Source organism: Pseudophryne corroboree, chromosome 12 (genome assembly GCF_028390025.1).
Source record: "Pseudophryne corroboree isolate aPseCor3 chromosome 12, aPseCor3.hap2, whole genome shotgun sequence".
In the NCBI taxonomy this organism is placed as follows: domain Eukaryota; kingdom Metazoa; phylum Chordata; class Amphibia; order Anura; family Myobatrachidae; genus Pseudophryne; species Pseudophryne corroboree.
Genome location: NC_086455.1, coordinates 134,366,411 through 134,391,023, shown reverse-complemented (window position 1 = coordinate 134,391,023; position 24,613 = coordinate 134,366,411). Strand labels below are relative to the sequence as shown.

The 24,613-nt window shown below is 44.2% G+C and overlaps 1 protein-coding gene across 6 annotated transcripts in view; it reads right to left on the bottom strand.

The window, feature by feature from the left end:
* The window catches only part of MEIS2 (Meis homeobox 2), a 191,243-nt gene that overhangs the window by 122,554 nt on the left and 44,076 nt on the right, over positions 1-24,613 (bottom strand). The window lies entirely within an intron of this gene.

Here is a 24,613-nt window from a genome sequence, read left to right as displayed (position 1 = left end):
GGGTGGGGCTTGTAGTTGCATCGAGTGTCACTGACCCCAGTGACGCCCCTGAATGCAAGTATGGATGGTGCAGAGTCTTACGTATCTCAGGCACATATCGACTTTTGACTGAAGGGGCCTAGCTGGCCTGCAACTGGGCATCCACACATACGTAACATTCAGGCAGGGCATGCGGACAGAACTGCGGGCTATGCAGAGCTGGGTGGAAGTATAAACATACATGTTTCCATTATTTGCACCCAGTATGATGACGAGAATCAAGCTATGTGTACATATAGTGGGTGGCTACACCACGGAGTTACATACAGCTTTATGCAATGCCAGAGCAATTACGGATGATCTGCCTTCAGCTCTGCATAACCCTCACACGCCTGTATAGTGTATCTCCTCTGCAATACAGCTGGGTCCGTGATAAATTCGCCTGCAGCTTTGCTTATCTGCACCTTATACCTACCGGGCTGCACGTCTATCACTTTCATGACTGAATTTCAGCTCCTCCAATCTTTGTGAGAACTGGTCGCTATCTTGTTTGACAAATCTAATTCTCAAAGGATTTGCTATAACCCCATCTGACATGCTATTGCTAAGCCCTCTACATCTCGGTACATGCCTGTTAGTTTAAGGATTGGTATCTGCTCAGCTTCACAAATCAATTTCTCCTGAGGACCAGAGTTCTGGCACACATGCCCGCTGCTTGTATATAAGATGTTAGGCAGAGGTATCTTGTATCCTGCTCATAACTATCCTCCACTGATTTACACCATAACTGACCGAGGGCTTAAGGTCTCCGCAGAAAAGAACATAAAGCTCTTTTCTTGGGAACGTTTCGCAGGAAACCCTCCCATTGTTCGCTTTGTACAACAATCTTGGATAGCTTTGATTTTACACCATATACTGATTTTTTTGGCTGCCATGATATAAACAGTATAATTTTACACCTCTGTTACAGCAAACAGACATTTCCTGAGTGACGTTTCTGTCACTCACAATCAAGAACTATTTGCAGCAATACGTTTGAAGCAAGAATGTTACACATCTAAAGTGTACCTACCACCTGCCATTATGTGGGCTGAACCAATGTTCTATCAGTTCACTAGTGACCTGTCTGTGCCTTACACCTGTGTCAGGTCACCATGGTAGCCCGAAGCGTGGTGAGCAAACCTTTTGTGATTTGATATACTTAGACAAATAACACCCAAAAAACGCCCCCAAAAAACTTGTGTTGACCTTTTTTTTGTGTGTCGGCCATTGTCATGTCAACCTTTTGACCCCGTTGATCTCCCCCACTGTCTACCTTTTACCTGTTGACCTTTTGACCTAATGCATGTTGACCACCATATGGAATGGACCTAACGACTATCTAGACAATATAGATCTTTTATACTACACTCAATTTGTATGCAGTGGCTATGTGAAAATGTGCAAATGCCACCGCTGATGTATTGAGGCATCCACTGGCGTTGTCTCCTTAGCTTAGAGGGACATGTACTACTAAGCAGTGATAAAAGTGGAGAAATGAGCCAGTGGATAATTTGCCCATGGCAACCAATCAGCATTGACGTAACATTTGTAATTTGCATACTATAAAAGTATACAGAGCAGCTGATTGGTTGCCAAGGGCATCTTCTCCCTTGGCTCACTTCACTTATATCACTGCTTAGTACATGTCCCCCACCGCTTGATAGCAAAGATGTAACTATCAGAAAAACATTGACTTTCTGATTTACCTATTGGCAGTGCAGCTTGGCAGCTGGAAGTAAGATGCCAGAGCCAATGAGTCTTCGTACAGGAATGAGAGGATACAGTTGTGACATGCCGGTGTTACCTCCCACAAACGGGCCCTGCCTGTCACTCACTCTGCAAATAAAGCCTCACTGCAACCACCGTTGCAATACCATCTCGGCACGTGTGCAGTGCCCCTTATACGTATGCTCAGTGGCAAAACATCACACCACTGCGTATAACATCAACACTGCATTTATCTCCGAATCCAGCACATACTGCACAAACATATAGGGCAAATAATGTGTTATATGAAATTATTTCATGGCTACAGAGACACCCCTAAATCCTAAACGTTTCTGTTGAGTACTTGAAGAAAATTAAGTAGATGGAAAACGATGATCATTGGTGTAAACTGGTACACAATGGGGGGGAATTCAAATGTTTGAGAAGTCGATTGGGAGTCTGTTTTTTTCCTGTCTAGTAGATAGGAAAAAATAGACACCCAACTGACTTTTCAAACAATTGAATAACCGCCATTGTGTTTAGTCTATAATCAGAAATAGGGCTGGGATCCCGACCAACGGGATGGTGACTACATCCCGTAATGGACTATTTATAGTTACTCCATAGAGATCAGTGATATATACATGAGGAGCCATTTCCTCTCCAATCTCTTGTTTAATAAAAGTATAACGTGATGGAAATAAATAGGCGTACACATGACCGTAGTTAATAAGCCACACAGCACCTTAGGCTTTGTACCCGCCATGAGTCACTATTAGGGAATCCCTTACTGAAATGATATAGAGTCGGTTCTGTGTGACTCTGAGGCTAGAGATGTGATTGGCATAGGACAAGAGATTACATAGGACACTCTCTATGCCCAGGGACACAGACCAGATTTGCATCAGTACCACAGAGTTATTGTCACTACAATGTCCTTGCTAATTGATACTTCTTAGGCTTACAATCCTCCTTTTATTCTTCACGACAAAAATGGACTGGGGGGAAGTGGATGGGAGGTTGAAACACAACGAGAGAGGTGGAGAATAGCAGCAAATGCCTCTCTATGTGATACTCTTGGATGCTTCCTCTTTATGTGATAAGGTTCAGTGGCTCTCAGAAGGTTTCACAGTTTGTGACTCTTTATCAGATACTCCCAGTTCATTACAGTGGAATAAATGAACAATCTCAGAATCCGCACCAGAAAAATAACACTAATTGGTCCCAAAGGTGAATTTGGTTCCGTCAATGAAATCAAACATAGGACAGTGCCCCGCTGCTCGCTTGCTACATCATACTGGGCACAAGGGAGATCACTAAATTACATACTATAATTGACATCTGATATCAAACCACATCAGTGAATATCTTTATTAGCATCAAGATCTCTCGCAAACAGAGCTTCCTCCATGTTATTAAACAGAACTTGTTCTAGGTGTTGCCTGACTAATTAGGATGAGCCTCAGGAAGGAATCTGGGTCGTGTTAAATTAATTGGAATGAGCATGAAAATTAGTAGAGCAAACTGCATCAATTTCCAACAGACGGCCTCCCGTTCACGCGGAGAGTAGGAATAGATATCACCCGGAATTAACTAAACCCTTTCCAAGTACTTGCCAACCTAAAGTCACATCAGCCCACAAATACCACGCTCAGATTTTTTTTTTTTGGGGGGAGGGGTGTTAATGAGAGCATTTTATCTGAGACTGTAAGTGTACAGTGGCAAAGAGGGCGTACCTTGTGGGGCAAGGTGCCAACGTATGCAGATTTTCATTTATTTCTAAGTTTTCTCCGATATCCTTGGAATAGAAAAGTGGAACTCATTAATGATATATTACTGCCCAAGTGTACCAGTTGGTAAAACGCCCATTGCTAAGTACGTGATATGCCTTTGATACTTTGTAACCCTAAATAATCAGGATGCATAAGAGTATGAGCTTGAACGACACAAATTTGCTATGCAATACTGGTAATATACAGAGCTACGTGATAAAGGTCTCCTAAGAAGAGCTACCAGGGTATTGTAACACAGGAGAAACAGGAAAATCTTAATGCTTTGCAAGAGAGTCCTGTATACAATATATCAGAACAACCTTTGTGCTTGTACAGCCTGGAGCTGAATGTAGCACCCTGCAGATGCCGACTTGCTGAATACAATGTCACTTTCGTCATTGTCAAGGCTGATCATGTTTTTACTGTGACATACTGTAGGTGTGTATGTTTCTCCACCTGTCAAGCCTGGCCTAATCCTATAACAATGGGCCAGGCCTTACAATAGGCCATGTCTGACACGCTATAGGTCTCATCTGCAAATAAAACGAGGCACCTGCATATATGTTCCTATATGCGGCCATGGCAGTTGGAGTCACTTTGCTATAGTACAGCTACCCATCAGCCTACCATTTTTTTATGATAGTTCCAAACAGGATTGGGCATGGATCAGTGTTAAGATCTCAATGGCTTGTGCTATGCAGATGATCCTCCCTCTCCCTCTCCCCGTTTAGCATGCTGAAATAAGTTGTACTCGTGACAAAAGAGCTGGGAGAGAATAAACTTAATGCATAGTCCCAGGAGTGGGGGAAAGGAAATTCTCACAGCTCCTCATTATATGAGCCAGAATAAACCTCACAGCGGCTTCTGGAACTGGAAGATTAGACGAGCGATGGATCCTTAGTTTAAAATGCAGCTGTTTTATTCTGCTTTAGTAATTAATTCTTTTTCCAATAGTGTATTGATTAAGCGTAGACCCTGATATAGTTCAAACTGAAAATGATCTCTCGTGGCTAAAGTGATGCTGAAAAAGTCAATGAAAACTTACTAGAACTGCAGCCTGCGTCTGTCCAGGGAAGAGCAGTTTTTCACTCATAAATTAGTCAGGCCATGTGCTGCTGTGCTGCTGTGTTAGCCGATCCTTGCTTTTGTCCTGCGCTTGTTGCTGACTCGCTTTTCAGCTTGCTCTCTTTTGTACTGTCACATACAAAGTGACTAATACAGCTGCCGCGGCTCTGAACTCACAGTAAAGGTACACAGCCATTCCTACAAACCACATTCCTTTCTTTTCCTTTTTTCCCCGCATTTACAGCTGCAACTTCCAGAGAAGCAGAATTCTGTGGGATGCCCCCGGGGACCCGACTAACAGAGAAATCAGTGCTTGGGTGTACAGGCAGTTTTGTGCTAAGATTACAAAAAAGAAAAAGAAAGAGCAATCCTTAAAGACCTGTACAAGGAAATGTCCTTACGGGACCGAATTTGGCCTACATTCACACAATTAACCCATAAAAATCCTTTTCTGTACCCCCCCCCAAGTGATGAGGCTGCTGTATGGGCATGGTCAGGACAAGTAGGGAAGAATTCTCCAGTGCTGAAATGTGGCAGTGCCAGAGACTGGTAAATGCTTTAGAATAACAGGCTTTTAGGATGACTGGTTGCCGAGTAGATAGGGTTAGCACCACCGGTTGTTTAGAGTCCAAGAGAAAGACCATTAGCTAGAGCTACCTATACTGTGTCTGGAGGCCAGGACATGTACATGAAGCAGACATGCAATTGAAACCAATTCTCTAGAGACTTTCCCTAGTTTCCTGTCTCCTATACAAGTCTGCCATGTTTCTGGATCCCCTGCAGACGTAACCTGTGACCTCACCTTTGTCCTCAAGCTCTCCATGCTATTTAGGAAGAATCAGGACTGCCTGGAATATCCAGGACCATCCAGAACCAACTCATGCTGATGGGTCTTGGGTGATTCTGAAAAGATTGGGGGAAATGGCTGAGAACAGCGAAAAGGTCACCCCAGGTCACACAAGTCAATGCTGGAGACCGGTCATCAAATGTTACTGTCCTTATGGAAGTCAAAGTAATAAAGCTCTGTGTGAATGCGTTTTAACCCCCTTCATACTGGAGACTACTCCAGCATATTCCAAACCATTTTGCTTCCTGTTTCTCTGGCAGAATAGGGGTCAATATCATGGATGATGTATATCACTTTTGTATGGATCACTTCTAGCATATTCGCTTATTAATATCGACCCTCCTTGAGAAGTTGCATTGACCCTGACTTGTGTCGGCAATTTATCACCCAGGAAAAGGGAATTATAAGATTGGCCGGTGAATTAATCCCATGGGACTCTGAGTGCTAGTTGTGCAGGTAATGACTGAATCTGAAATCGGAAAACGGCTACTAATTAAATATTCTTCCTATTCCTTCATGAAGGATTAAATCCATTGTTGTCGGTCTGACCTGGCCTGTGAAAGATGGAGATGATTGGTTCAGTTTATGGAAGAGCTCATTAGTTTGCTTTTTTTTTTTTTTTTAATAGCTTTCCATTTTCATGAGAACAAAATAATCATGACGAATTCCACACAGCGTCACTTTGTGATAAGTTTCAGTGCTTGGATGACACAAAATTCATTTTCAATCTCCTTTACTAAATCTGACTTGCAAAATAAACTATTCTGCAGACTTCAAACCGCTCAGCAGATATAAACGCTGCCTGTTATGTGAAAAAAATGGAGCACATTAACTCCTACTTGCAATCAGCAGTTTCTCTCTCTGAGATCAAGATCACAATGTTAAATGTAAACTTCAAGGTTCTGTTCTATTCTAGTCTGACAGTTACATCACAATTGCAGTCTCAAGTCCAAATCTAAAATAAACTTGTGGTTTATAAACTCTCAACCCCCTCATTGAGATTAACTCTTTCAGTTATCAACTGCAACTTGGATCATGCTGAAATATGTATCTTATCTAAAATAGAAAGTGGTATGGTGGCTGCTATAGTGATACCCTAGGGAGTCATCATCCTCACTAACTGTAGACACATGCTCAAAGCCTATTATTGTGCTTAACTTCTTCTACATATGGCAATATATCCTTTTAGTGCAGTGATTCTCAAACTCGGTCCTCAGGACCCCACACGGTTCACGTTTTCCATGTCACCAGGCAGCTGCACTGTATGTCACCAACTGTCACATTTTAAAAATCCACAGGTGACCTGCAAAACATGAACCGTGTGGGGTTCCGAGGACCGAGTTTGAGAACCTGTGTTTTAGTGCATCCAAACTTATGACAGTACCCTGTGAACACCTGGATGACAATGCGTTGCACTGCCACCTCCACTTCTTTGCCCGTAACCCCCATATGTAGCGATGGGTGTGATCTATTAGATCACATGAATCCACCCGGATTAGATTTGATTGTCTTTAAGGAACATTTTCAAGTGCAAACATGGCTGGTCAGCTTGATACATTTGCATAAAGACCACTTCTTGTGGGTCAGAGATAACCAGCCATTCTAGTCAGAATCTGTGGGCGATTGAATGGATTTTAAAGTCTTGAAAATGGTCACCCAAAGACCTTGATCTGTATGCGTGTGTTGTCATCAGCCAAGTGCATTCATTGAGGGTCACATAATATGGCTAGATGGAGTAGCAGCTGTCATTAGCAGAATGTGGACATGCACCTATCCTACCTTGGGTGCAAACAATCCATCTGAAACACGTCCCCCCCTCCTTCCAAGTCAGCCTACAAGCCAAGTATCCCAGGACACTACTACTAGACAGAAGTGAGCCATGTGTTCACAAAATAACTTTTAAGCAAAGAGAAAGTGTGGTCTGTTGAAGGATGGATCAATCCGTACGCATTAGCGTTAAGATGAATTCAGCACATGTGCAGTCGCCCAATTTTTTCTGCGGCTGCCACATACATCCAACATGAGGTGGAGTGGGGGTGGGATAATCCTATTAGGTGTGAGCAGCTTAAGGGGGGAGTGCAAGGGGGCAACGCCCCCAAAACTACTACCCCCCCTTGCAGTCCCTTCTAATGGCGGACTTGCACCTTTTTGCTGACAGACTCATAGGGCTGCAAACAAAATTCCATAACTCTGCGTTATCATATGTTCTACATACAGCGCCACTTACTTGCTGGTGTGAGCTATTTACACCTAATTGTATCCCCCACTAAGAATCAGCCACTTTATGTACAAATGCAATAAGGCAACTCAAAAACTCACTTCGCCTACACAGCATGACACAATCACTGTACAGTATAATAATAATATGGCTCTGCTGTATATTAAACATTTATCTTAAATGTATTTTACACATATATTGTGACCTGCATTAATGCAACAAAACAATGTAAGATTGGAGTAATTGGTCAATAGTAAACTCCAGTAAGCAAAATGTCTGTGACAACAATTTTCAGGGAAAATACAGAAAAACCTCAAGGTGTTTGAGGAACTCAGGGGCAGGAGGCAAAACACGGTATAACAGTACCTCCTATGCTACTAAGAGGAACTGGACTGATAGTGCCATATGAAGTACTGTCAAGATTGTACATAGATCTGAAACCATAAATTCATGCATTAAGCCAGTGCCATGTGTTGTTTTAAGGAACACGTTTTCTATAGAGGCACTGGGATCCGCCATGACGGCTGTCACTCTCTGTACGGTTCCCAAGACGGTCAGACGGGCAGTCGAGGGGAGAACACACTTAAGATCTAGGTAATTGATTGTAACACAATCTACATGCATTAGAAAGAGCTCACTTGGGCAGTGATTTAGTGGTTAGGGGAGATGCTTGGAGCATTAGCTGAGGCTGTAGGACCATGTCATTCCTAAAGTGACTGCAAAGCATGTCTCTATAGTGTTGTAAATTTCATTGGATTTTTGAAAGGTGCAGGATACGTGGCATCACAGGGCAGGTGGTAAAGAGACCCTATTAATTAATATTTAATTAAGGCTCATCTTGTATAGCCAGGGTCAATGTGAAAAGTGTACACCAGTTCATGAAGTTATGGCAGAAACAATTCATGCAAATAAAACAACTGCTTTCTTCCATGTTGGATTTGCTGCAAAATCTCAAACTAATTTAATTTAACAATATAAAATTCTAAGTACAGATATAAATGACTCCAACTTATTACACAGTGCGGATGGTGTAATGGTTAGCATTAATGTCTCACAGCACTTAGGTCATGGGTTCCATTCCCACCATGGCCTTAACTGTGCGGAGTTTGTATATTCTCCCCGTACTTGCGTGGGTTTCCTCCGGGTACTCCGGTTTCCTCCCACAATCCAAAAATGTACTGGTAGATTTATTGGCTCCCAACAAAAATTAACCCTAGCGTGAATGTGTGTGCGTATATATGTGATAGGCCAAATTTTCTCTGTAAAGCGCTGCGGAATATGTGTGCACTACATAAATATATGGTAATAAATAAATTCTGCTGTTAAGCAAATGTATTAGTGGGTATATTTATCAACGAATGATAAAACTCGTGAGTGCTAAAACTCGTTGCGCATGATAAATGGTGCTCCAGCCAATCAGCTCCCAACTGTCATTTTCAAACACATGACAGGAGCTGGTTGGCTGGAGCACCATTCATAATACAAAACGAGTTTAACCATTCACATCGAGTTTTATCACTCTCCCTTTATGTTTGCACCCATAGCCCTCCCTCCCTCTGTGGTCTCCACTTAATGGTGTATTAAGGTATATTTGTAAAATTGTCAACTTGTCTTTAACTGTCCTGTATATTCACCTATTTTCCATATAATTTTGCTGTATGTTCTATCCCTTACTATATCTATAAAACCATTGGGGAACCATGTAAATAGAAGATAATAATTAGAATAATGATAATAATAACAACAACATAGAGGAATTATCGTAATATACTCATCTTTAGAGAAAGCTCTTTCTAAAATAGATCCTGCATGATATATATATATATATATATATATTTTAGAAAGCAAAATTAAACATGTACCTTTTTACTTATCCTATTAGCTGTAAAGAATAGACTGAAATAATATAATGTAATAAAAGGTTCTAGGCTGAGTGATGATACATTTTTAATCCATAAACTTGGATACTCTGGAAAATTTTTGTCAGGGTTATAATTTCCCAGGTAACAAGTCAGGTATGTTTCTCAATTCTCAATCACGTAAACTATAATCCACATGCAATAGTCAAGCAACATTAACTTTCGGATTCAATTTTAGTATACATTTGTAAAAAAAAAAAAAAAGTTGAACACTTTTCAGATCGGCTTCTTGTATGTCCTTTGTAAATGCCCCCTTGTGTCAAGTAGAATAGAGACTGATCTGAGATTCTTGTATAATAATGTCTGGTGAAGAGGAAGGTGTGGGCAGAGATGAGGTGAAAGGTTAAGTCAGCAGGGACTTTGCAAAACAAGGCAGACAAGTTGGTGTTTGGAAGGAGACAGGAAGCCAAAGAAATCTCTTGAGATGCTGCGTTATAGAATAGAGCGATACTTCTGGGGGGACACTAGCACTACAATTCTAATACAGACAAGATGATGACATCTCAGAAGTGCAATTATCCCTTCTGGTCCAGGACCATGTTACTGTACACACTGATAGGTGCATAGGTATGCGTGTAACCTGGCACATACAAGGATATACACACCGCGGGACTGGACACAATACACCATAAAAATAGGTGACATTTTACAAGAGACTGGAAATCAAACCATCTTTTCATCATATTTCCAACATATTGCTCCCTTTGATTTGGGCAATAATGGAATGTTTTGTCAAAAGAGGAAAAAAAATAGATACCTGTAAGATGTAGGTCAAAAACTTGCAGTGTCGGACTGGCCCACAGGGGTACCAGGGAAACCACCGGTAGGTCCCACTGCCTGAGTGCCCACTCCTTCCTCTAGGGATCAGGTTCCAGACTGTGCACTTGTATTATACATGGTAGATATGTTGCATTACACTGCACTAGACTATTGTGTATTTCAAGCCTCTGTGGAGGCTGGCCACACCCCCTTTGTAGGCTGGCCACACCCTTAAGTATGGGCCCCTATAACTGCATTCCCCCGGTGGGCCCTTCATGCCCCAGTCCGACACTGGAAACATGCCACATTTTGTAGATTCAATGGGGGAGATTCAAATGTTTGAAAAGTCAGTTGGGAGTCTGTTTTTTTCCTATCTAATAGACAGGAAAAAACAGACACCCAACCGACTTTTCAAACATTTGAATCTCCCCCAATGTGTCAATTCTAGAATACCACAAAACAAAACCCAGAAAAAATATAACATTAATTTTCTTCATGTTAAGAAATACCTGTTCGGATTCAGTGGTGTGCGCAGAAAGCGATGCAGCTGTCCCTCATCTCTGACTTTATGCAAATGGCGCCATGAAGCCCTTCCCTGGTACACATCCGTTGGTCCAAACGTGCAAGGACTGAGATGCCCAGTGGGGTTGAAATACCGACTGAAGCATCGTTAGACATACCGTCGCTCGCACCACCAAACATACATGGGAAAGGGGGGATCTGGGACAGCACACCATAATCACCCTAATTACAAAGATAATGGGGGAGATGTACTAAGCCTGAAAAGTGATAAATATCACTGTGATAAAGCACCAGCCAATCGGCTCCTAACTGCCATGTCACAGGCTGTGTTTGAAAAATGACAGTTAGGAGCCGATTGGCTGGTGCTTTATCACAGTGATATTTATCACTTTTCAAGCTTAGTACATCTGGCCCAATGAGAGGTGCGATCATGCTGAGACTTGTAGTTCCACAAAGAAAGAGAAAACATATTGCTGATGCACACTTTAGAGTACCAAGCACAGCTAATCTGAATAATTATAATAAAGTCTGCAATCTAACATAGAGCAAAATCGAGGTGCTTGGTATACTTTTTTGGCAAAAAAAAATACCAGCAATCCAACCAACATCCAGATGACCTTGTCTCTGGTGGGTTCCAAACACTAAGTAAGAGGCACGGGACCTCACCAAGCCAGTGAAGGCCATCCGCCTCAGGGCAGCACACAAGTGAGAAGCTAGGGCAGGCATTCCCAACCTCGGTCCTCAAGGCACACTAACAGGGCAGGTTTTAGTAATATCCAAGCTTTAGCACAAATGGTTAAATCAAAATAACTGAGATACTAATTAAGTCACCTGTGCTCAAGCATGGATATCTCTAAAACCTGGACTATTAGTGTGTTTTGAGGACCAAGGTTGGGAATTCCTGGGCTAGGGTGTTGGTAAGTGTTAATAAGAAAGAAGAAAGCTTTGTGTTAAAGAGTGTTACATAGGTGAGAGGTATTAATTAAAATGCTTACAAGTGTTATATTAGTAAAAAAATATGTTAAAGTGCTAAATTAGGTGTTATAGTGTGCCACTCCAAAGCAGCCCTGCCACACCGACTCAGGGGCCCCCGCGCCCCAAACTCATCCCTAAACTGACAAATTGTATAAATTTGTAGGCCTTACCATCATTGTGCCTTTAAATATGATAAATGCAGAATAAAATAAGCTTATTGTATTAATAAAATAGATTAGACAAACCTAGTCGCAGTACTTATTTCCTCCCTTGTACTCTTTACACCTACCCAACTCTGGGCCTAATTCAGTAAGGATTGCAATTCTAAAGCTGCTTTGCAATTGCAATCCTTTGCAATGCAAATGCAGGTGGATGCGCATAGCACCTTCTTCCTAAATTTGCAATGTGATCGCATCCGACATCTGCGACACCAATCTGAGTAAGCCTGACCTTACTCAGGCTTGTCGTCGCAGTGCGGCTTGCGAGGCCAAGGAAACTTGGCCTCGCCACTCCTGGAAAACGGGGGGCGACCAGCATTCGCTGGACTCTGAAGATGTAATCATGCGGGACCTGTCTGTCATGTAAAGTAAAAGCAACGGCCCATTTCTGTGTGTCACTAGCTATCGCTGAGTTATATTACAATGCTGCTTTTTGTTATTATATTGTGTTTGTAATGTTGCAATGTTACCAAAATATCAGTGTCACTAATGCTATCATAATACATACTATTCTATATAATATCCTATATTGCTTTCTTTTATGTTACTTTACGGTGCTACCAGTCAACTCTTTAGTGCTATATCTACCTCTGTGTTATTTTGTAGATGATTGTCCAGTTTTAAACCTATTGTTTAACATATTATTTAGGACTCCGACTTATTACTTGCTAACAAATTGTTCTCTGGGATAAAAGTGACAGAGGACAGATGAGGGAACCCAGTCCATGAATTAGCCACGTCAGGCTCTATATCAGGTAACAGGAAGGGAACTGGTTGCCACATGAATGGTGCCTGTAAGAAGGGGGTGATGACAGCCAAGCACAATAGGTCCAAGTTCCTGAAATCCCAAAATAGTTTAACCCCATCCTGGCTGGACAATGATATGTTAAATGCATAAAAGTCCTAAACCACCAATATTATTAACAGTCAATAGTATAATGTACATGACAGTTTAGTTAGAAGCATCCTGAGTATATATTGCGTTACAGTTAAAAGCACACGAGAAAAAACTAATACCTGACCTTCAAGTGCTTGGTCCTGAGTCGGGCGCAGTGTAGATGACGCCATAGTTGAGCATCTGAGTTGCACAGCGGATCTGGTATGAAATACCGGCTGTCAGGTTCCCGTTGGTCAGGAGTTTGCCTCTGGAGTCCAGACAGCCAGAATCCCGACAGCCAGCACAGCAAGTCCCCCCGCGGGCTTGCTGCACTCTCCGCGCTTCGGGCCCGGTGGACCACCACATGTGTGGGAATACGGGGCTTGGGTTGAGATTCCACCCGCCGGTATTCCCACGGCTGTCGGGATTCTGGTGTTAGAATCCTGGACGCCGGGATCCCGACAGCTGGGTTTTTAACTGCATCCACGCACAGTGCATGGCCCCGGTTGTCTGCGCGCTGCAGGGCCTGTTAGGTGTTCCTGGTAAGTAACAGGGCAGGCGAGTCGCTACAGCAGCTGCGTTCAAAGACTAAATATTATATATATATATATATATATATACACACACACACACACACACACACACGCACACACGCACACACGCACACACACACACACACGCACACGCACACACTGTTTGCAAAATATATGCAAAGTAGGATTCTGGAAATTCACAATATTCATCTTTATTCTACATACAAGCGTGTAAGCAATTTTGATGAGAACATGAGGCAGATATGACTGATGGGGAAGTGTTGGGATCCCCATGGGAATCTGCCGAGGGTCTGGCTGAAAGTCCTGTCCTGTAACACAAAGAGCAGCATAGTATTGCAGTGTGAAGTATCCTCCTGGGAGCAGCCAATAAGTGCTGAGAACACCACACAAATCAATAGGAAATCAGTCCAGCAGAGAGTCAATACATGGACTGTAATAAACTGTACTCCCAGGAGTGGCAAGGGCACTCCATGGGACCCAATGACCTGATGCAGGAGCAGACTCATGGAGGGTTACAGCTGTGTAATGTACACAAGGGGTTACATGGGGTCACGTGCAGATCACCGCTAATGTGCTGTGTCCTGGCTGCTAATACACCACTAGGGCTCCGCCTTCATTTCTATAGGTAACCGCTCTGCATCCATGTCACCTCACCACTAGGGCTCCGCCTTCATTTCTATAGGTAACCGCTCTGCATCCATGTCACCTAGCAATAGGCACAGACAAGGTCACAATTTTAAACTTAGTCTTAGCCCCTTTCAAAAACGTTGTACATCTCAAAGAGATAAAGTACCAGCCAACCAGCTCCTGTCATTTTTTTAAAACAGGTATCTATTTACTAAGCCTTGGTGAGAGATAAAGTGGAGAGAGATAAAGTACCAACCAATCAGCTCATTACTGTCTTTTTTTTTTTAAATACGGCCCGTAACATGGAAGTTAGGAGCTGATTGGCTTGTGCTTTATCTCTCTCCACTTTATATCTCTACAAGGCTTAGTAAATAGACACCACAGCCTGTAACACATACTTGCCTACCCTCCTGGAATGGGCGGGAGTCTCCCAAAAATCGGGTGACCCTCCCAGCCCCCCGGAAGAGCAGGCAAGTCTCCCGATTTTTTAGGGGCCCCCCTGCCTACTTAGTGAGTAAAGTGGGCGGTCCTGGCAGTCGATGACGCAATTCTTGCTGAATCGCGTCATCATAGCAACGTCCCCTGCTGTATAATGCCGGTAATCGCGGCATTACATAGCAGGGGGCATGGCTTAACTTGTGTGCCGTGATAACCCCGCCTCTGTTCCGCCTCTGCCCGCCCCTGTTCTGCCTCCACCCCGCCCCAATGCGTGTCATAACCCTGCCCTGCCCCCCTGCTGAGCCGACCTAGCTGCTCTCTCCCGGAGAGAGCAGCCAGGATGTTGGCATGTATGCTGTAACATGACAGCCATGAGCTGATTGGCTGGTATTTTATCTCTCTCCACTTTATCACTCTTCAAGGCTTAGTACATCTGCCTCAAAGTATGTGTGGTCACCAACATATTGGTAATATACAGTATATAATACGGGTGGTAGTCATGTGACCGCCGGTCGGCTGATCGACAGTCACATGACCTCCTCCGTGAGCCCGACGGCTCACTATCCCGATGGTCGGCATGCCGACCAACAGGGACTATTTCCACTCGTGGGTGTCCACGACACCCATAGAGTGGGAATAGAACCCGTGGCGACCGCAGGTCGCCACCGAGCCCGCAGCGTGGCGAGCGCAGCGAGCCCGCAAGGGGCTTGCTGCACTCGCCCCTCCCCGCCGGGATCCCGGCGTCGGTATGCTGCCGGGATCCCAGCGTCGGTAAGGTGACTACTACACCCTATAAGGTGACTACTATACCCTATAATACAATATATAGGCGACACCTAGTACACAGTCATACAGAACATGCTGCCCCTATGAGCTTGTCATTAAAGCAGCCTAGCTGTAACTTTCTCAGCTGTAATTAATCTAATGTTGAACACAGTTTCAGGCTGAAATCCTTTGAGGAGATGTGACCTAAGAATCACGTAAACCACAATGTCTACAACTCACAACACTGGTTTTTCCAGTCAAGATATGTAGATGTGTTTCTAATCCTGCCCTGACTACAGCGTGCTCCTTTACATGCTGGAAGTGATAAGCTGGTGTCTGAACCAATCCCTCTTCCTATTTACTTCTCACTTCCCACTTTTCCACTGACCAAGTTCCATCTGAACTTGAAGAATGTGCAATGACTAATGTCTGCCACCCATATCCTTCCTATACAGCCACCCATATCCCTGACAAGCACAGGCCGTTCCGTGCTGATAGCTGCTGCCGGACTGTCCATATCTACTCTATTATATGAACACTTAGTGTCTGCAATAAATTACAGATATGGACTCCCATTCCTAGGATTCTAGAGTAGGACAATCAGTGTCTCTGTCTTACAATTAGGAGTCAAAATTCTATATTATTTTCACTTATTTTTTTAACCAAATAAAATATAGTTGTTAATGCGAACTGTAATCATTGTTAGTCTTCCAAAAAAGGGGAAAATGCTACAAAATACACCTTATATTACATAACTGAAAAACTTGAGTTTGCTTAGACTTGTACTTGTGGGAGGGTCCATCACTAACACTCCTCCTGAGCTCCTACCTTCTAATTACTACTGTTAGTATAACGTGCCTTTAAGAATGCTAATACCCTTTCATGCAATGCATATACCACCAAACTTAATTATTAGGCAAGGGTATATGAATTACTGCCAAAAGCCGGCAGAGTCTAAATGCAAGGGCATAGTCGAGTTTTTAAGGCCCAACTCTTTACTTTGTGTCCACTCCCCCAACAGAGCACAGTTTAAGGAATCAAAAGATAATAATAAATGACACAAAGTGTGAATCAGTAAACTATTGCCTACATCACTGCTAGAACAAGTGGACCCCAAAGTTCATCCAAACAATCTGCAGCCCTGGCAGCTACTGGGTGAGATGCCACAGCTTGGTCAAATTAGAGAGGCAAATGCTAGCGCTTTATAAGTAAATGTTAAAAATAATAAGAATAAAATCAAATGGTAACTAGACATTTTGGTGCCCTGGGCCACAAATCCTCCTTTATTTAAAGCACACATTTCAAATAACCATCACACCCGTGATTCAAACCCATGGCCTTCCATATTGCAGTCAGACACCTTACTCATGGAGCTATTTCCTCCTGTATGAGAGTATTTTGAAATGTGTACCTTAAATAAAGAAGTGTGTAACTGAAGGTGATTAGCGATGTGAGGGGGCGATGGGGGCGGCCAGGAGATGCCGGGAAATCAAGAGGAGGAAGTTGCAAATGAGATTGATTAAAACAGAAATTTGACAGGTACTGCAGAAAAGAGACCCTTGCCTTGCAGTGCCCTGTGCTGTGGCATGTTGCACCACCCTAGTTACGGCCCTGCGGTTTACCAATTCAGGCTGTGCTAGCACAGTCCTACATTCCTGCGTTAGGAAACGTATACTCTTTAGCTGTTGTAAAACTATGACTATAATATAGTTATATTGCTGGCAGGGCAAGGTACCATATATTTGCACATCATCTGATTCATCAGCTGATGGTTGTTTTATCACCTGCTGGATCCAAGCCAGACATGTCTGTTGGGAGTTTTGATAGCTAAGGGATAGGGACCAGTTCGAAGCAACCATAGGAGCAATCCCGTAAATCTAGGTACCCAGCAGAGAGTGATACATCTGAAAACACTATGCATTAACCATACTCCCACCCCCAACCCATGAACTCTCACTCTGCATGAATAATTTACCCTCTCTTATGCTAATGGTATCATGAAAGTCTCCCTCTGCCTTTAATGCATCTATTCTCAGCTTTTAGTAACAGACCCCACCCGGGGAAAGTAACAGAGCGTCCGCTTTACTAGAACGAGATGCACCAGGGGAGTATCAATGATTATGTACATGGAACCTCATGAAAACAAACTGCGAGGTAGTGGGTGCCTGAAGCAGCCTCTCAGCAGAGGAGAGAGAATGAGCAGACTCAACGTGTGACAGACTCTGGATACAGCCTGGTCTGAGACATGCGGTTTGGTTCCAGCTGAATGAGAGCGATGAAATAAATTCCCAAAGTAACTTTCCTTTTTCTAAGTACAGGTATTTATACCCAGCTTTCTGTAGCATTCAGATACAAGGTTGATGTGTTAAGTGATACAGTATTGCTAGCAATTAACAGAGCTGGAAGTAAATCCTTTGTATGTTGCACCAAAACAGCACACATGGAAATAGTACATATATAATCATCTATACAGAGATGTATGTATCTTCAGGCGTGCTCACCCCCGGGTGTGACGCAGAAGTGATCATCGACACGTCCCCATTTTGTGAAACACCCCCCTCCTTGGCCCCAAATGGCTCCAGTGTGTCAATCCCACTGTAGGCCCATTCACCATGCAACCGAATCCGCAACAGCACTGCTGCACATGCACCCTGCTCCTCCAGTGCATGCACCAAAAAACCCAACAGGCAACATTGGCCACTTGCGGCAGAATCGGGATATCGCCCCGGGGCTGAATTAGGCCTACAGCTCACAGCGTTGTTCACATGCCCTCACTGAACTTTGCCTATATTAGAATGTTCTGTTAAAATGACCAATAAAAATACCAAAACATTTAAAAATATATCATATATTATTTATTTTTTATTTATTATCAGTTATTTATATAGCGCACACATATTCCGCAGCACTTTACAGTGATTGCAAGCTTGTGAGCAGGGCCCTCATACCTCTCTGACTGTCTGTTATTACCCAGTTTCATCTTATTACTGTTTTGTTACCAATTGTAAAGCACAATGGAATATGCTGGCGTCATGTTAATAACTGTAACCTTTGTAGTGCATCCAAGATGGCTGCCTCGCCCTGTACACCCGTAGGTGAGATAAAAAATAATGGGAACTGATGGTTATGTGAGGGATCTGCTTACTAGCTTTAGTACGCTGCAACGTCCCCATGTTGTGTAATCTCTTCCAGGCTTATTCCATCCATGGTAATCTATGTAACACACCCAAAAAGGCTGCCTCTCATGGTACCTTTCATTAGTGGGTTATGTAACCTGTGGAATTTATTATCCAAAAAGTCTGCACCAACCCTCTGCAGCTGGCATAAAACCATGTGCAACTGGTGTAATGACATGGCTCACTGTGGATCCTGCACTCTTGCACAGCTCTCTCTGCCCCTAGGCAGAGAAAGCGGAGCTGGCAGTGACATCAACTCTTCCCTAACCTCTGCTCTTGACTCTGTGACCCCCCCCCCCCCCCCTCCTCTGTCCCCCTCTGCCACTCTAAACCCCAACCCTGGCACACCAAAGTAACACGATTCTTACAAAAATGGTCACGCTCCTTTGAACGCTTCTGGAGGAAATCTCACTCTCTGGCAGACTTCCTCCATTTCAAGTTTACTCTCTCCTCCTACAGCTCTGCTCTTTCCCTCGCCAAGCAATCCTTTTTTCCAAGTACTCATCTCTTCCCAGTCCTCCAGTCCACGCCGTCTCTTTGAAACTTTCAACACTCTCCTTCGCCCCCACCTCCTCCTCTCCCATCCTCCTTCACTGCCACTGACTTTGCCTCCTTCTTCATCTCCATAATTTAGGAAATCCGACACGATATCTCCTCCCGTCACCCCTCTGCTGCCCCCCTTCCCCCATCATCCTTCCCCTCCATCTATCCCACCCTGTCCTCCTTCCGTCCCACTACAGACAAGGAAGTCCACTCCCTCATCTTATCCTCCCCCTCAACCTGCCCCCTGGACCCCCTCACCTCCCGTCTTCCCCGCTCCCTCTCCACCACTGCCTGCTCCCTCCTTGCTCACCTCTTCAACCTATCACTCTCCACCGGCATCTTTCCCTCACCATTCAAATTTCAAACATGGTCTGGTCTCACCCATTCTCAAATAATCCAACCTCGACCCTTCATTACCCACTAGCTACCGCCCCATCTCTCTTTTCCCATTCGCCTCCAAACTACTTCAATGACTGGTCTACGGCCATCTCATAGGTTACCTCTCTGACAACTCCATCCTTGATCCACTACAATCTGGCTTTCGTCCACTCCACTCCACTGAGACTGCCCTGGTGAAAGTCACCAATGACCTGCTTTCTGCCAAATCCAGGGGCCATTTCTCTCTGCTTATCCTTCTGGAACTTTCTACTGCCTTTGACACCGTGGATCATCCTCTCTTCCTCTGCACACTCCAAAACATTGGCCTCTCTAGCACTGTCCTTGACTGGTTTACCTCTTACCTCACTAACTGCTCCTTTTCTGTGTCTGCCTCTGGCACCACCACTCACCCTTCCATCCTTCCTGTTGGTGTCCCTCAGGGTCCTGTCCTCAGCCCCTTCTGTACTCCCTGTACACCTCTTCCCTGGGGGGCGCTCATTAACTCCTTTGGCCTTCAATACCACCTCCATGCTGATGACACACAACTCTACGTCTCCTCTCCGGATCTGTCCCTCTCTGTCCTCTCTCAGGTTTCCAGCTGCCTCTCCAACATCTCCTCCTGGATGGCTGAGCACTCTCTGAAGCTCAACATGGACAAAACTGAACTCACTATCTCCCCCGTTCCCAACTCCGCTGCTTGGGCGTTACTCTTGACTCCTTCTTCTCCTTTGCACCCCACATCCAAGCTCTGGCACAATCCTGTCGGTTCCAGCTACGCAACATTCCTCGCATCAGGCCATTTCTCTCCCAGAGTGCAACTAAACTTACCATCCACTCACTGGTCATCTCACGGCTCAACTACTGCAACGTTCTCCTCACTGACCTCACTTGCTCCCATCTTGCTCCCCTCCAATCTGTCCTCAAGTCCGCAGCTAGGCTTTTCTTCCTCTCCCGCCGCTCCATATCTGCCACTCCCCTTCGACAAAATCTGCACTTGCTTCCATTCCACTACAGAATCCTCTTTAAACTCCTCACATACAAGGCCATCTCTAATTCCATTGCTCCCTACATCTTCAACCTCCTCTCCCTTCATACTCCCTCCCGCCCCCTACGGTCAGCCAATGACCGTCGCCTCTCCTCTACCCTGGTCACTGCTTCCCATGCTCGAGTTCAAGATTTTGCCTGTGCTGCACCCCTTCAGTGGAACGCGCTCCCCCGCTCCATTAGAGTCTCCCCGACCTTGCAAAGCTTCAAACAGGGACTGAAAAGTGAAAACCCACCTATTCATCAAAGCGTACCCTTTCGACGCATAACCTAGTCCTGAGGCTACTCCTCCATCCCCCTGCCTCATGCCTTGACCATCTCTGCTTTGCTTACACCCTGCCATCAGGCTACCTCCCGCCTGCTTGAAAATCATGTCATCTGTCTGTAGCCCCTTCCTACTAGATTGTTAGCTCCTCAGAGCAGGGCCCTCTTTCCTCTTGTTGTCAAAACCCTCTTCTCGACACATTTCACTCACAGTCCTCTCCTACTCAGCAACCATCTTTACCCACTTTTTCTCCTGCTGGTAAAGGCTCATCTCTATCTATGGCCACCAGCTCCTAGTAGTGCGCTGATCACTCACTCGCTACTTACATCTAAGCTGTATTATGTTTTGAGTATTGTGGTGCTCTTTGTTACCTGTACTCTATTTTTGTTATTTATTTACTGTAATGTTAAACTTTGTCTCCCTGTACTGGCCTTTGTACGGCGCTGCAAAACTCTTGTGGCGCCTTATAAATAAAATGTAATAATAATAATAATAATATGTGCCAGTGTAAAAAGGAAAAAGGAAAAAAAAAATCATTCTCTCCCTACCCAGGGACCGGTGATCAGTGCTCCGCTGCGGGCTGCCGGTCATCAGGGCTCCCTGCTGCTCCTGCAGTAAAGTGATGCTGCAAAGTGGCTGCAGCAGCAGTAAAGTGATGCTGCAAAGTGGCGAGGAGCGCCGACTACTGGCATCCCTCCAGGAGATCCTATCACTGATCCCCGAATTTGGTGAGTATGATCAGCAGTGGGGGAGTGAGGGGTTGTTGTGAGGGAAGTATCGGCGGTGATGTTGACGGCGGCGCACGTGCTGCTCTGCAGAGTCAGTGATCACTTTGGGGCTCATGTTGTGTGATGCGTATGCCCATTTGCTTAGTGTAAGATATAGTAAACGGTATTGCATCTGCCCGCATACATGTGTGCAGCTCTGACACTTGCATCTATTAATTGGGATAATGGAATGAAGGAAAGAAGGCACGCATGTGCTGGCGAAGTGCAGTAAGGGCAGAGCTGCACAGATAAGCCTTTCAGTAGCTTATCAACTGCAGCTGCCTGGGCACTAGTGAAACATGCTGTCGACAATGGAATTGCCAGCACTAGCTAGTCGCTTCTGATTGGCTGTAGGGGATAGGTGCTTTCATCATTCATCGTGTCTACTGTATATCATGTGATTTCATGGGTGTATTTTAGAATGTCTTGCGTCTTTCATTCATACACCAGAAGGAAGACAGCACCTGGTGTATTATAGCGAATGCGGTTTTCGCTTTCCAAACCAATTTTTTTAATAAAAAAACGTTTCTTCTGCTTACGACCTGGTTGAGAGTAAATGTATCCGATATACACCTGACATAAATATGATACATATACAAACGACTGAAATCTTCAGATGCTTTTCATTTAGCATACAGGCTTAAAATGTGCAATTTTTAGGTGTATTTGATTTCAATGGGGGTCATTCCGAGTTGATCACATGCTGCCAATTTTCGCAGTGCAGCGATCAGGTTACTACTGCGCATACGTATGCACTGCAATGCGCACGCGCGTCGTACGGGTACAAACAGCATTGTTGCTGTGCAATGCTTCTAGCGACGATTCCATTCGCACAGCCGTCCGCAAGGAGATTGATAGAAAGTGGGCATTTATGGGTGTCAACTGACCATTTTCTGGGAGTGGTAGGGAAAACGCAGGCGTGTCCAGGCGTTTTCAGGGCGGGTGTCTGACGTCAATTCCGGGACCGGACAGGCTGAAGTGATCGCAAGGGCTGAGTAAGTCCAGAGCTACTCTGAAACTGCAAAAAACTTTTTCGGCCCGCTCGGCTGTACATGCGATCGCACACTTGCAAAGCGAAAATACACTCCCCCGTGGGTGGCGACTATGCGCTTGCACGGCTGCAAAAAGTAGCTAGCGAGCGATCAACTCGGAATGAGGGCCAATGTTTGTTATTTTTTTATTTTACTTGAGTTATGGTTAACTCAGCATCACGCACCTTTATTTTGAATTCCACCGGTCTGCTTCCCTCCGCTCCACTCATAACTTTCACAAACCAATCAAAGGCAAATGACCAATTAGAAGAGAAATATGTTGGAAGTCTCATATCAGCCTGATGACTATCACCTGCCAGGCCGCATCCTTTGCTTTCGGAGGAATTTAATAATCTCAAGTGATGAAAACGGGTTGTGAAAGTGTTGTGCGCAGAACGGGACTCTCCTGACCTGTGACCATGGTGCTTTGCACTCACTGGCGTACAGAGCAAAAATCACTAGGCCAAAAACAGCTGGCTGACAAAGCTATGAAGCAGCAGGGAATGCCGCTGTTTTATTGTTTATCTTTTGTTTATGAGGCTACATTCAAGTTTAATTATACCTTTAAATTAAGGTCTAACAGGCGTCAAGAGAATTCTTCTTCCACAAAGAGCAAAAAAAAAAAAAAAGACTGAGAGAAAGGAATCAGTGTTTTCACAACACTGTGGTTTCCAAGTAACTTAACATATAGAATTAGAGAATGCCTCACTCACACACAGTATTTGCATTTTATAGTTTAAAGTAAATGGGAGAAGAAAGGTTCACTGCAAATACGTTTTGCAAGGAAACTGCAAATAAATAGTGACTTTCGTAGAAATGAAATATGAATTGATAGAGAAGCTATCTGCTTCAAAGAGCTGACATTTTAAATTTGCTAGGTTAATCGGCAACATAAAAGGTATACGCGTAACTACAACATTTTTAAAAGCCCAAATGTGAGCCACTCAGAGTTCAGAACTTGCATATACTTTGAAAAGTTTTTCTACGATGCTCAGAAATATATTTGGTTCAAGGCCCCCATTCATCAACGGCACTGCCGATCCACTGATCGTTACTCAGCGATAATCGGTAATCTGTCGGGGAATCTGGGAAATTAACATGTTAAAAATGGCCGATTCCCCGATCCTGCCTGAAAACAGTCAGGACCGGGGAATCGTCATTTTGCCCTGTGTATCTGTACAATGGCCAGTGTTAAATGATTGGCCAGTGTATGCGATTTCTTTGGGCGCATTTGTTTGCACTTTTAGTTTGCTCATATATACTGTATAGAAGGTTTATCAAACCTATTGTACTGTTAGGATGTTTTACTATCTCACCCAAATAGTCAACTTGCTTTACAGTCTGGGCCAGGGTCCAGTATGTAAGACCAGCTTTCGGGATCCCGGCAGTCAAGAGACAGAAGCCTGAATCCCGACAGCCGGAACACCGGCAGCGAGTGAAGAGAGTCCCCTCGAACTACTCGCCACGCTTTGGGCCCACGGCATGGACCACCACCCGAGTGGGAACTAGGGACTATGGTCCGGATTTCAACTGGCGGATTTTGCCTGCTGTTGGGATTCCGGCGTCGGTCTCCTGACCGCCAGTAAATTAACTGCATCCCCTGGGCCAGATCTAACTTGCAGCCAATAGGCCACCTACAATATAATTTCCCTGTTAGAGCAGAACTAGATTACCAGGTACCAGAATTACAACATTACTCCATAGCTGGGGGGAAGATGTACTAAGCAGTGAAAAGAGTGGAGAAGTGAAACAGTGAAGAAGTTGCCTATGGCAACCAATCAGCTGCTCGTATAATTTTATAATATGCAATTTATAAATGTTACTTCAATGCTGATTGGTTGCAATGGGCAACTTCTCCACTGGCTCATTTCTCCACTCTTTTCACTGCTTAGTACATCTCCCTTAGGGGTCTATTCATGAAGCAGTGAAAAGAGTGGAGAAGTGATGCTGTGGAGAAGTTGCCCATGGAAACCAATCAGTTTCTCTATACAATTGTATAGTATGCAAATTATAAATGTTACTTCAACGCTGATTGGCTGCCATGGGCAACTTCTCCACTGGCTCACTTCTCCACACTTGTCACTGCTTCATGAATAGACCCGAGAATCTCTTATTGCCGTAAATA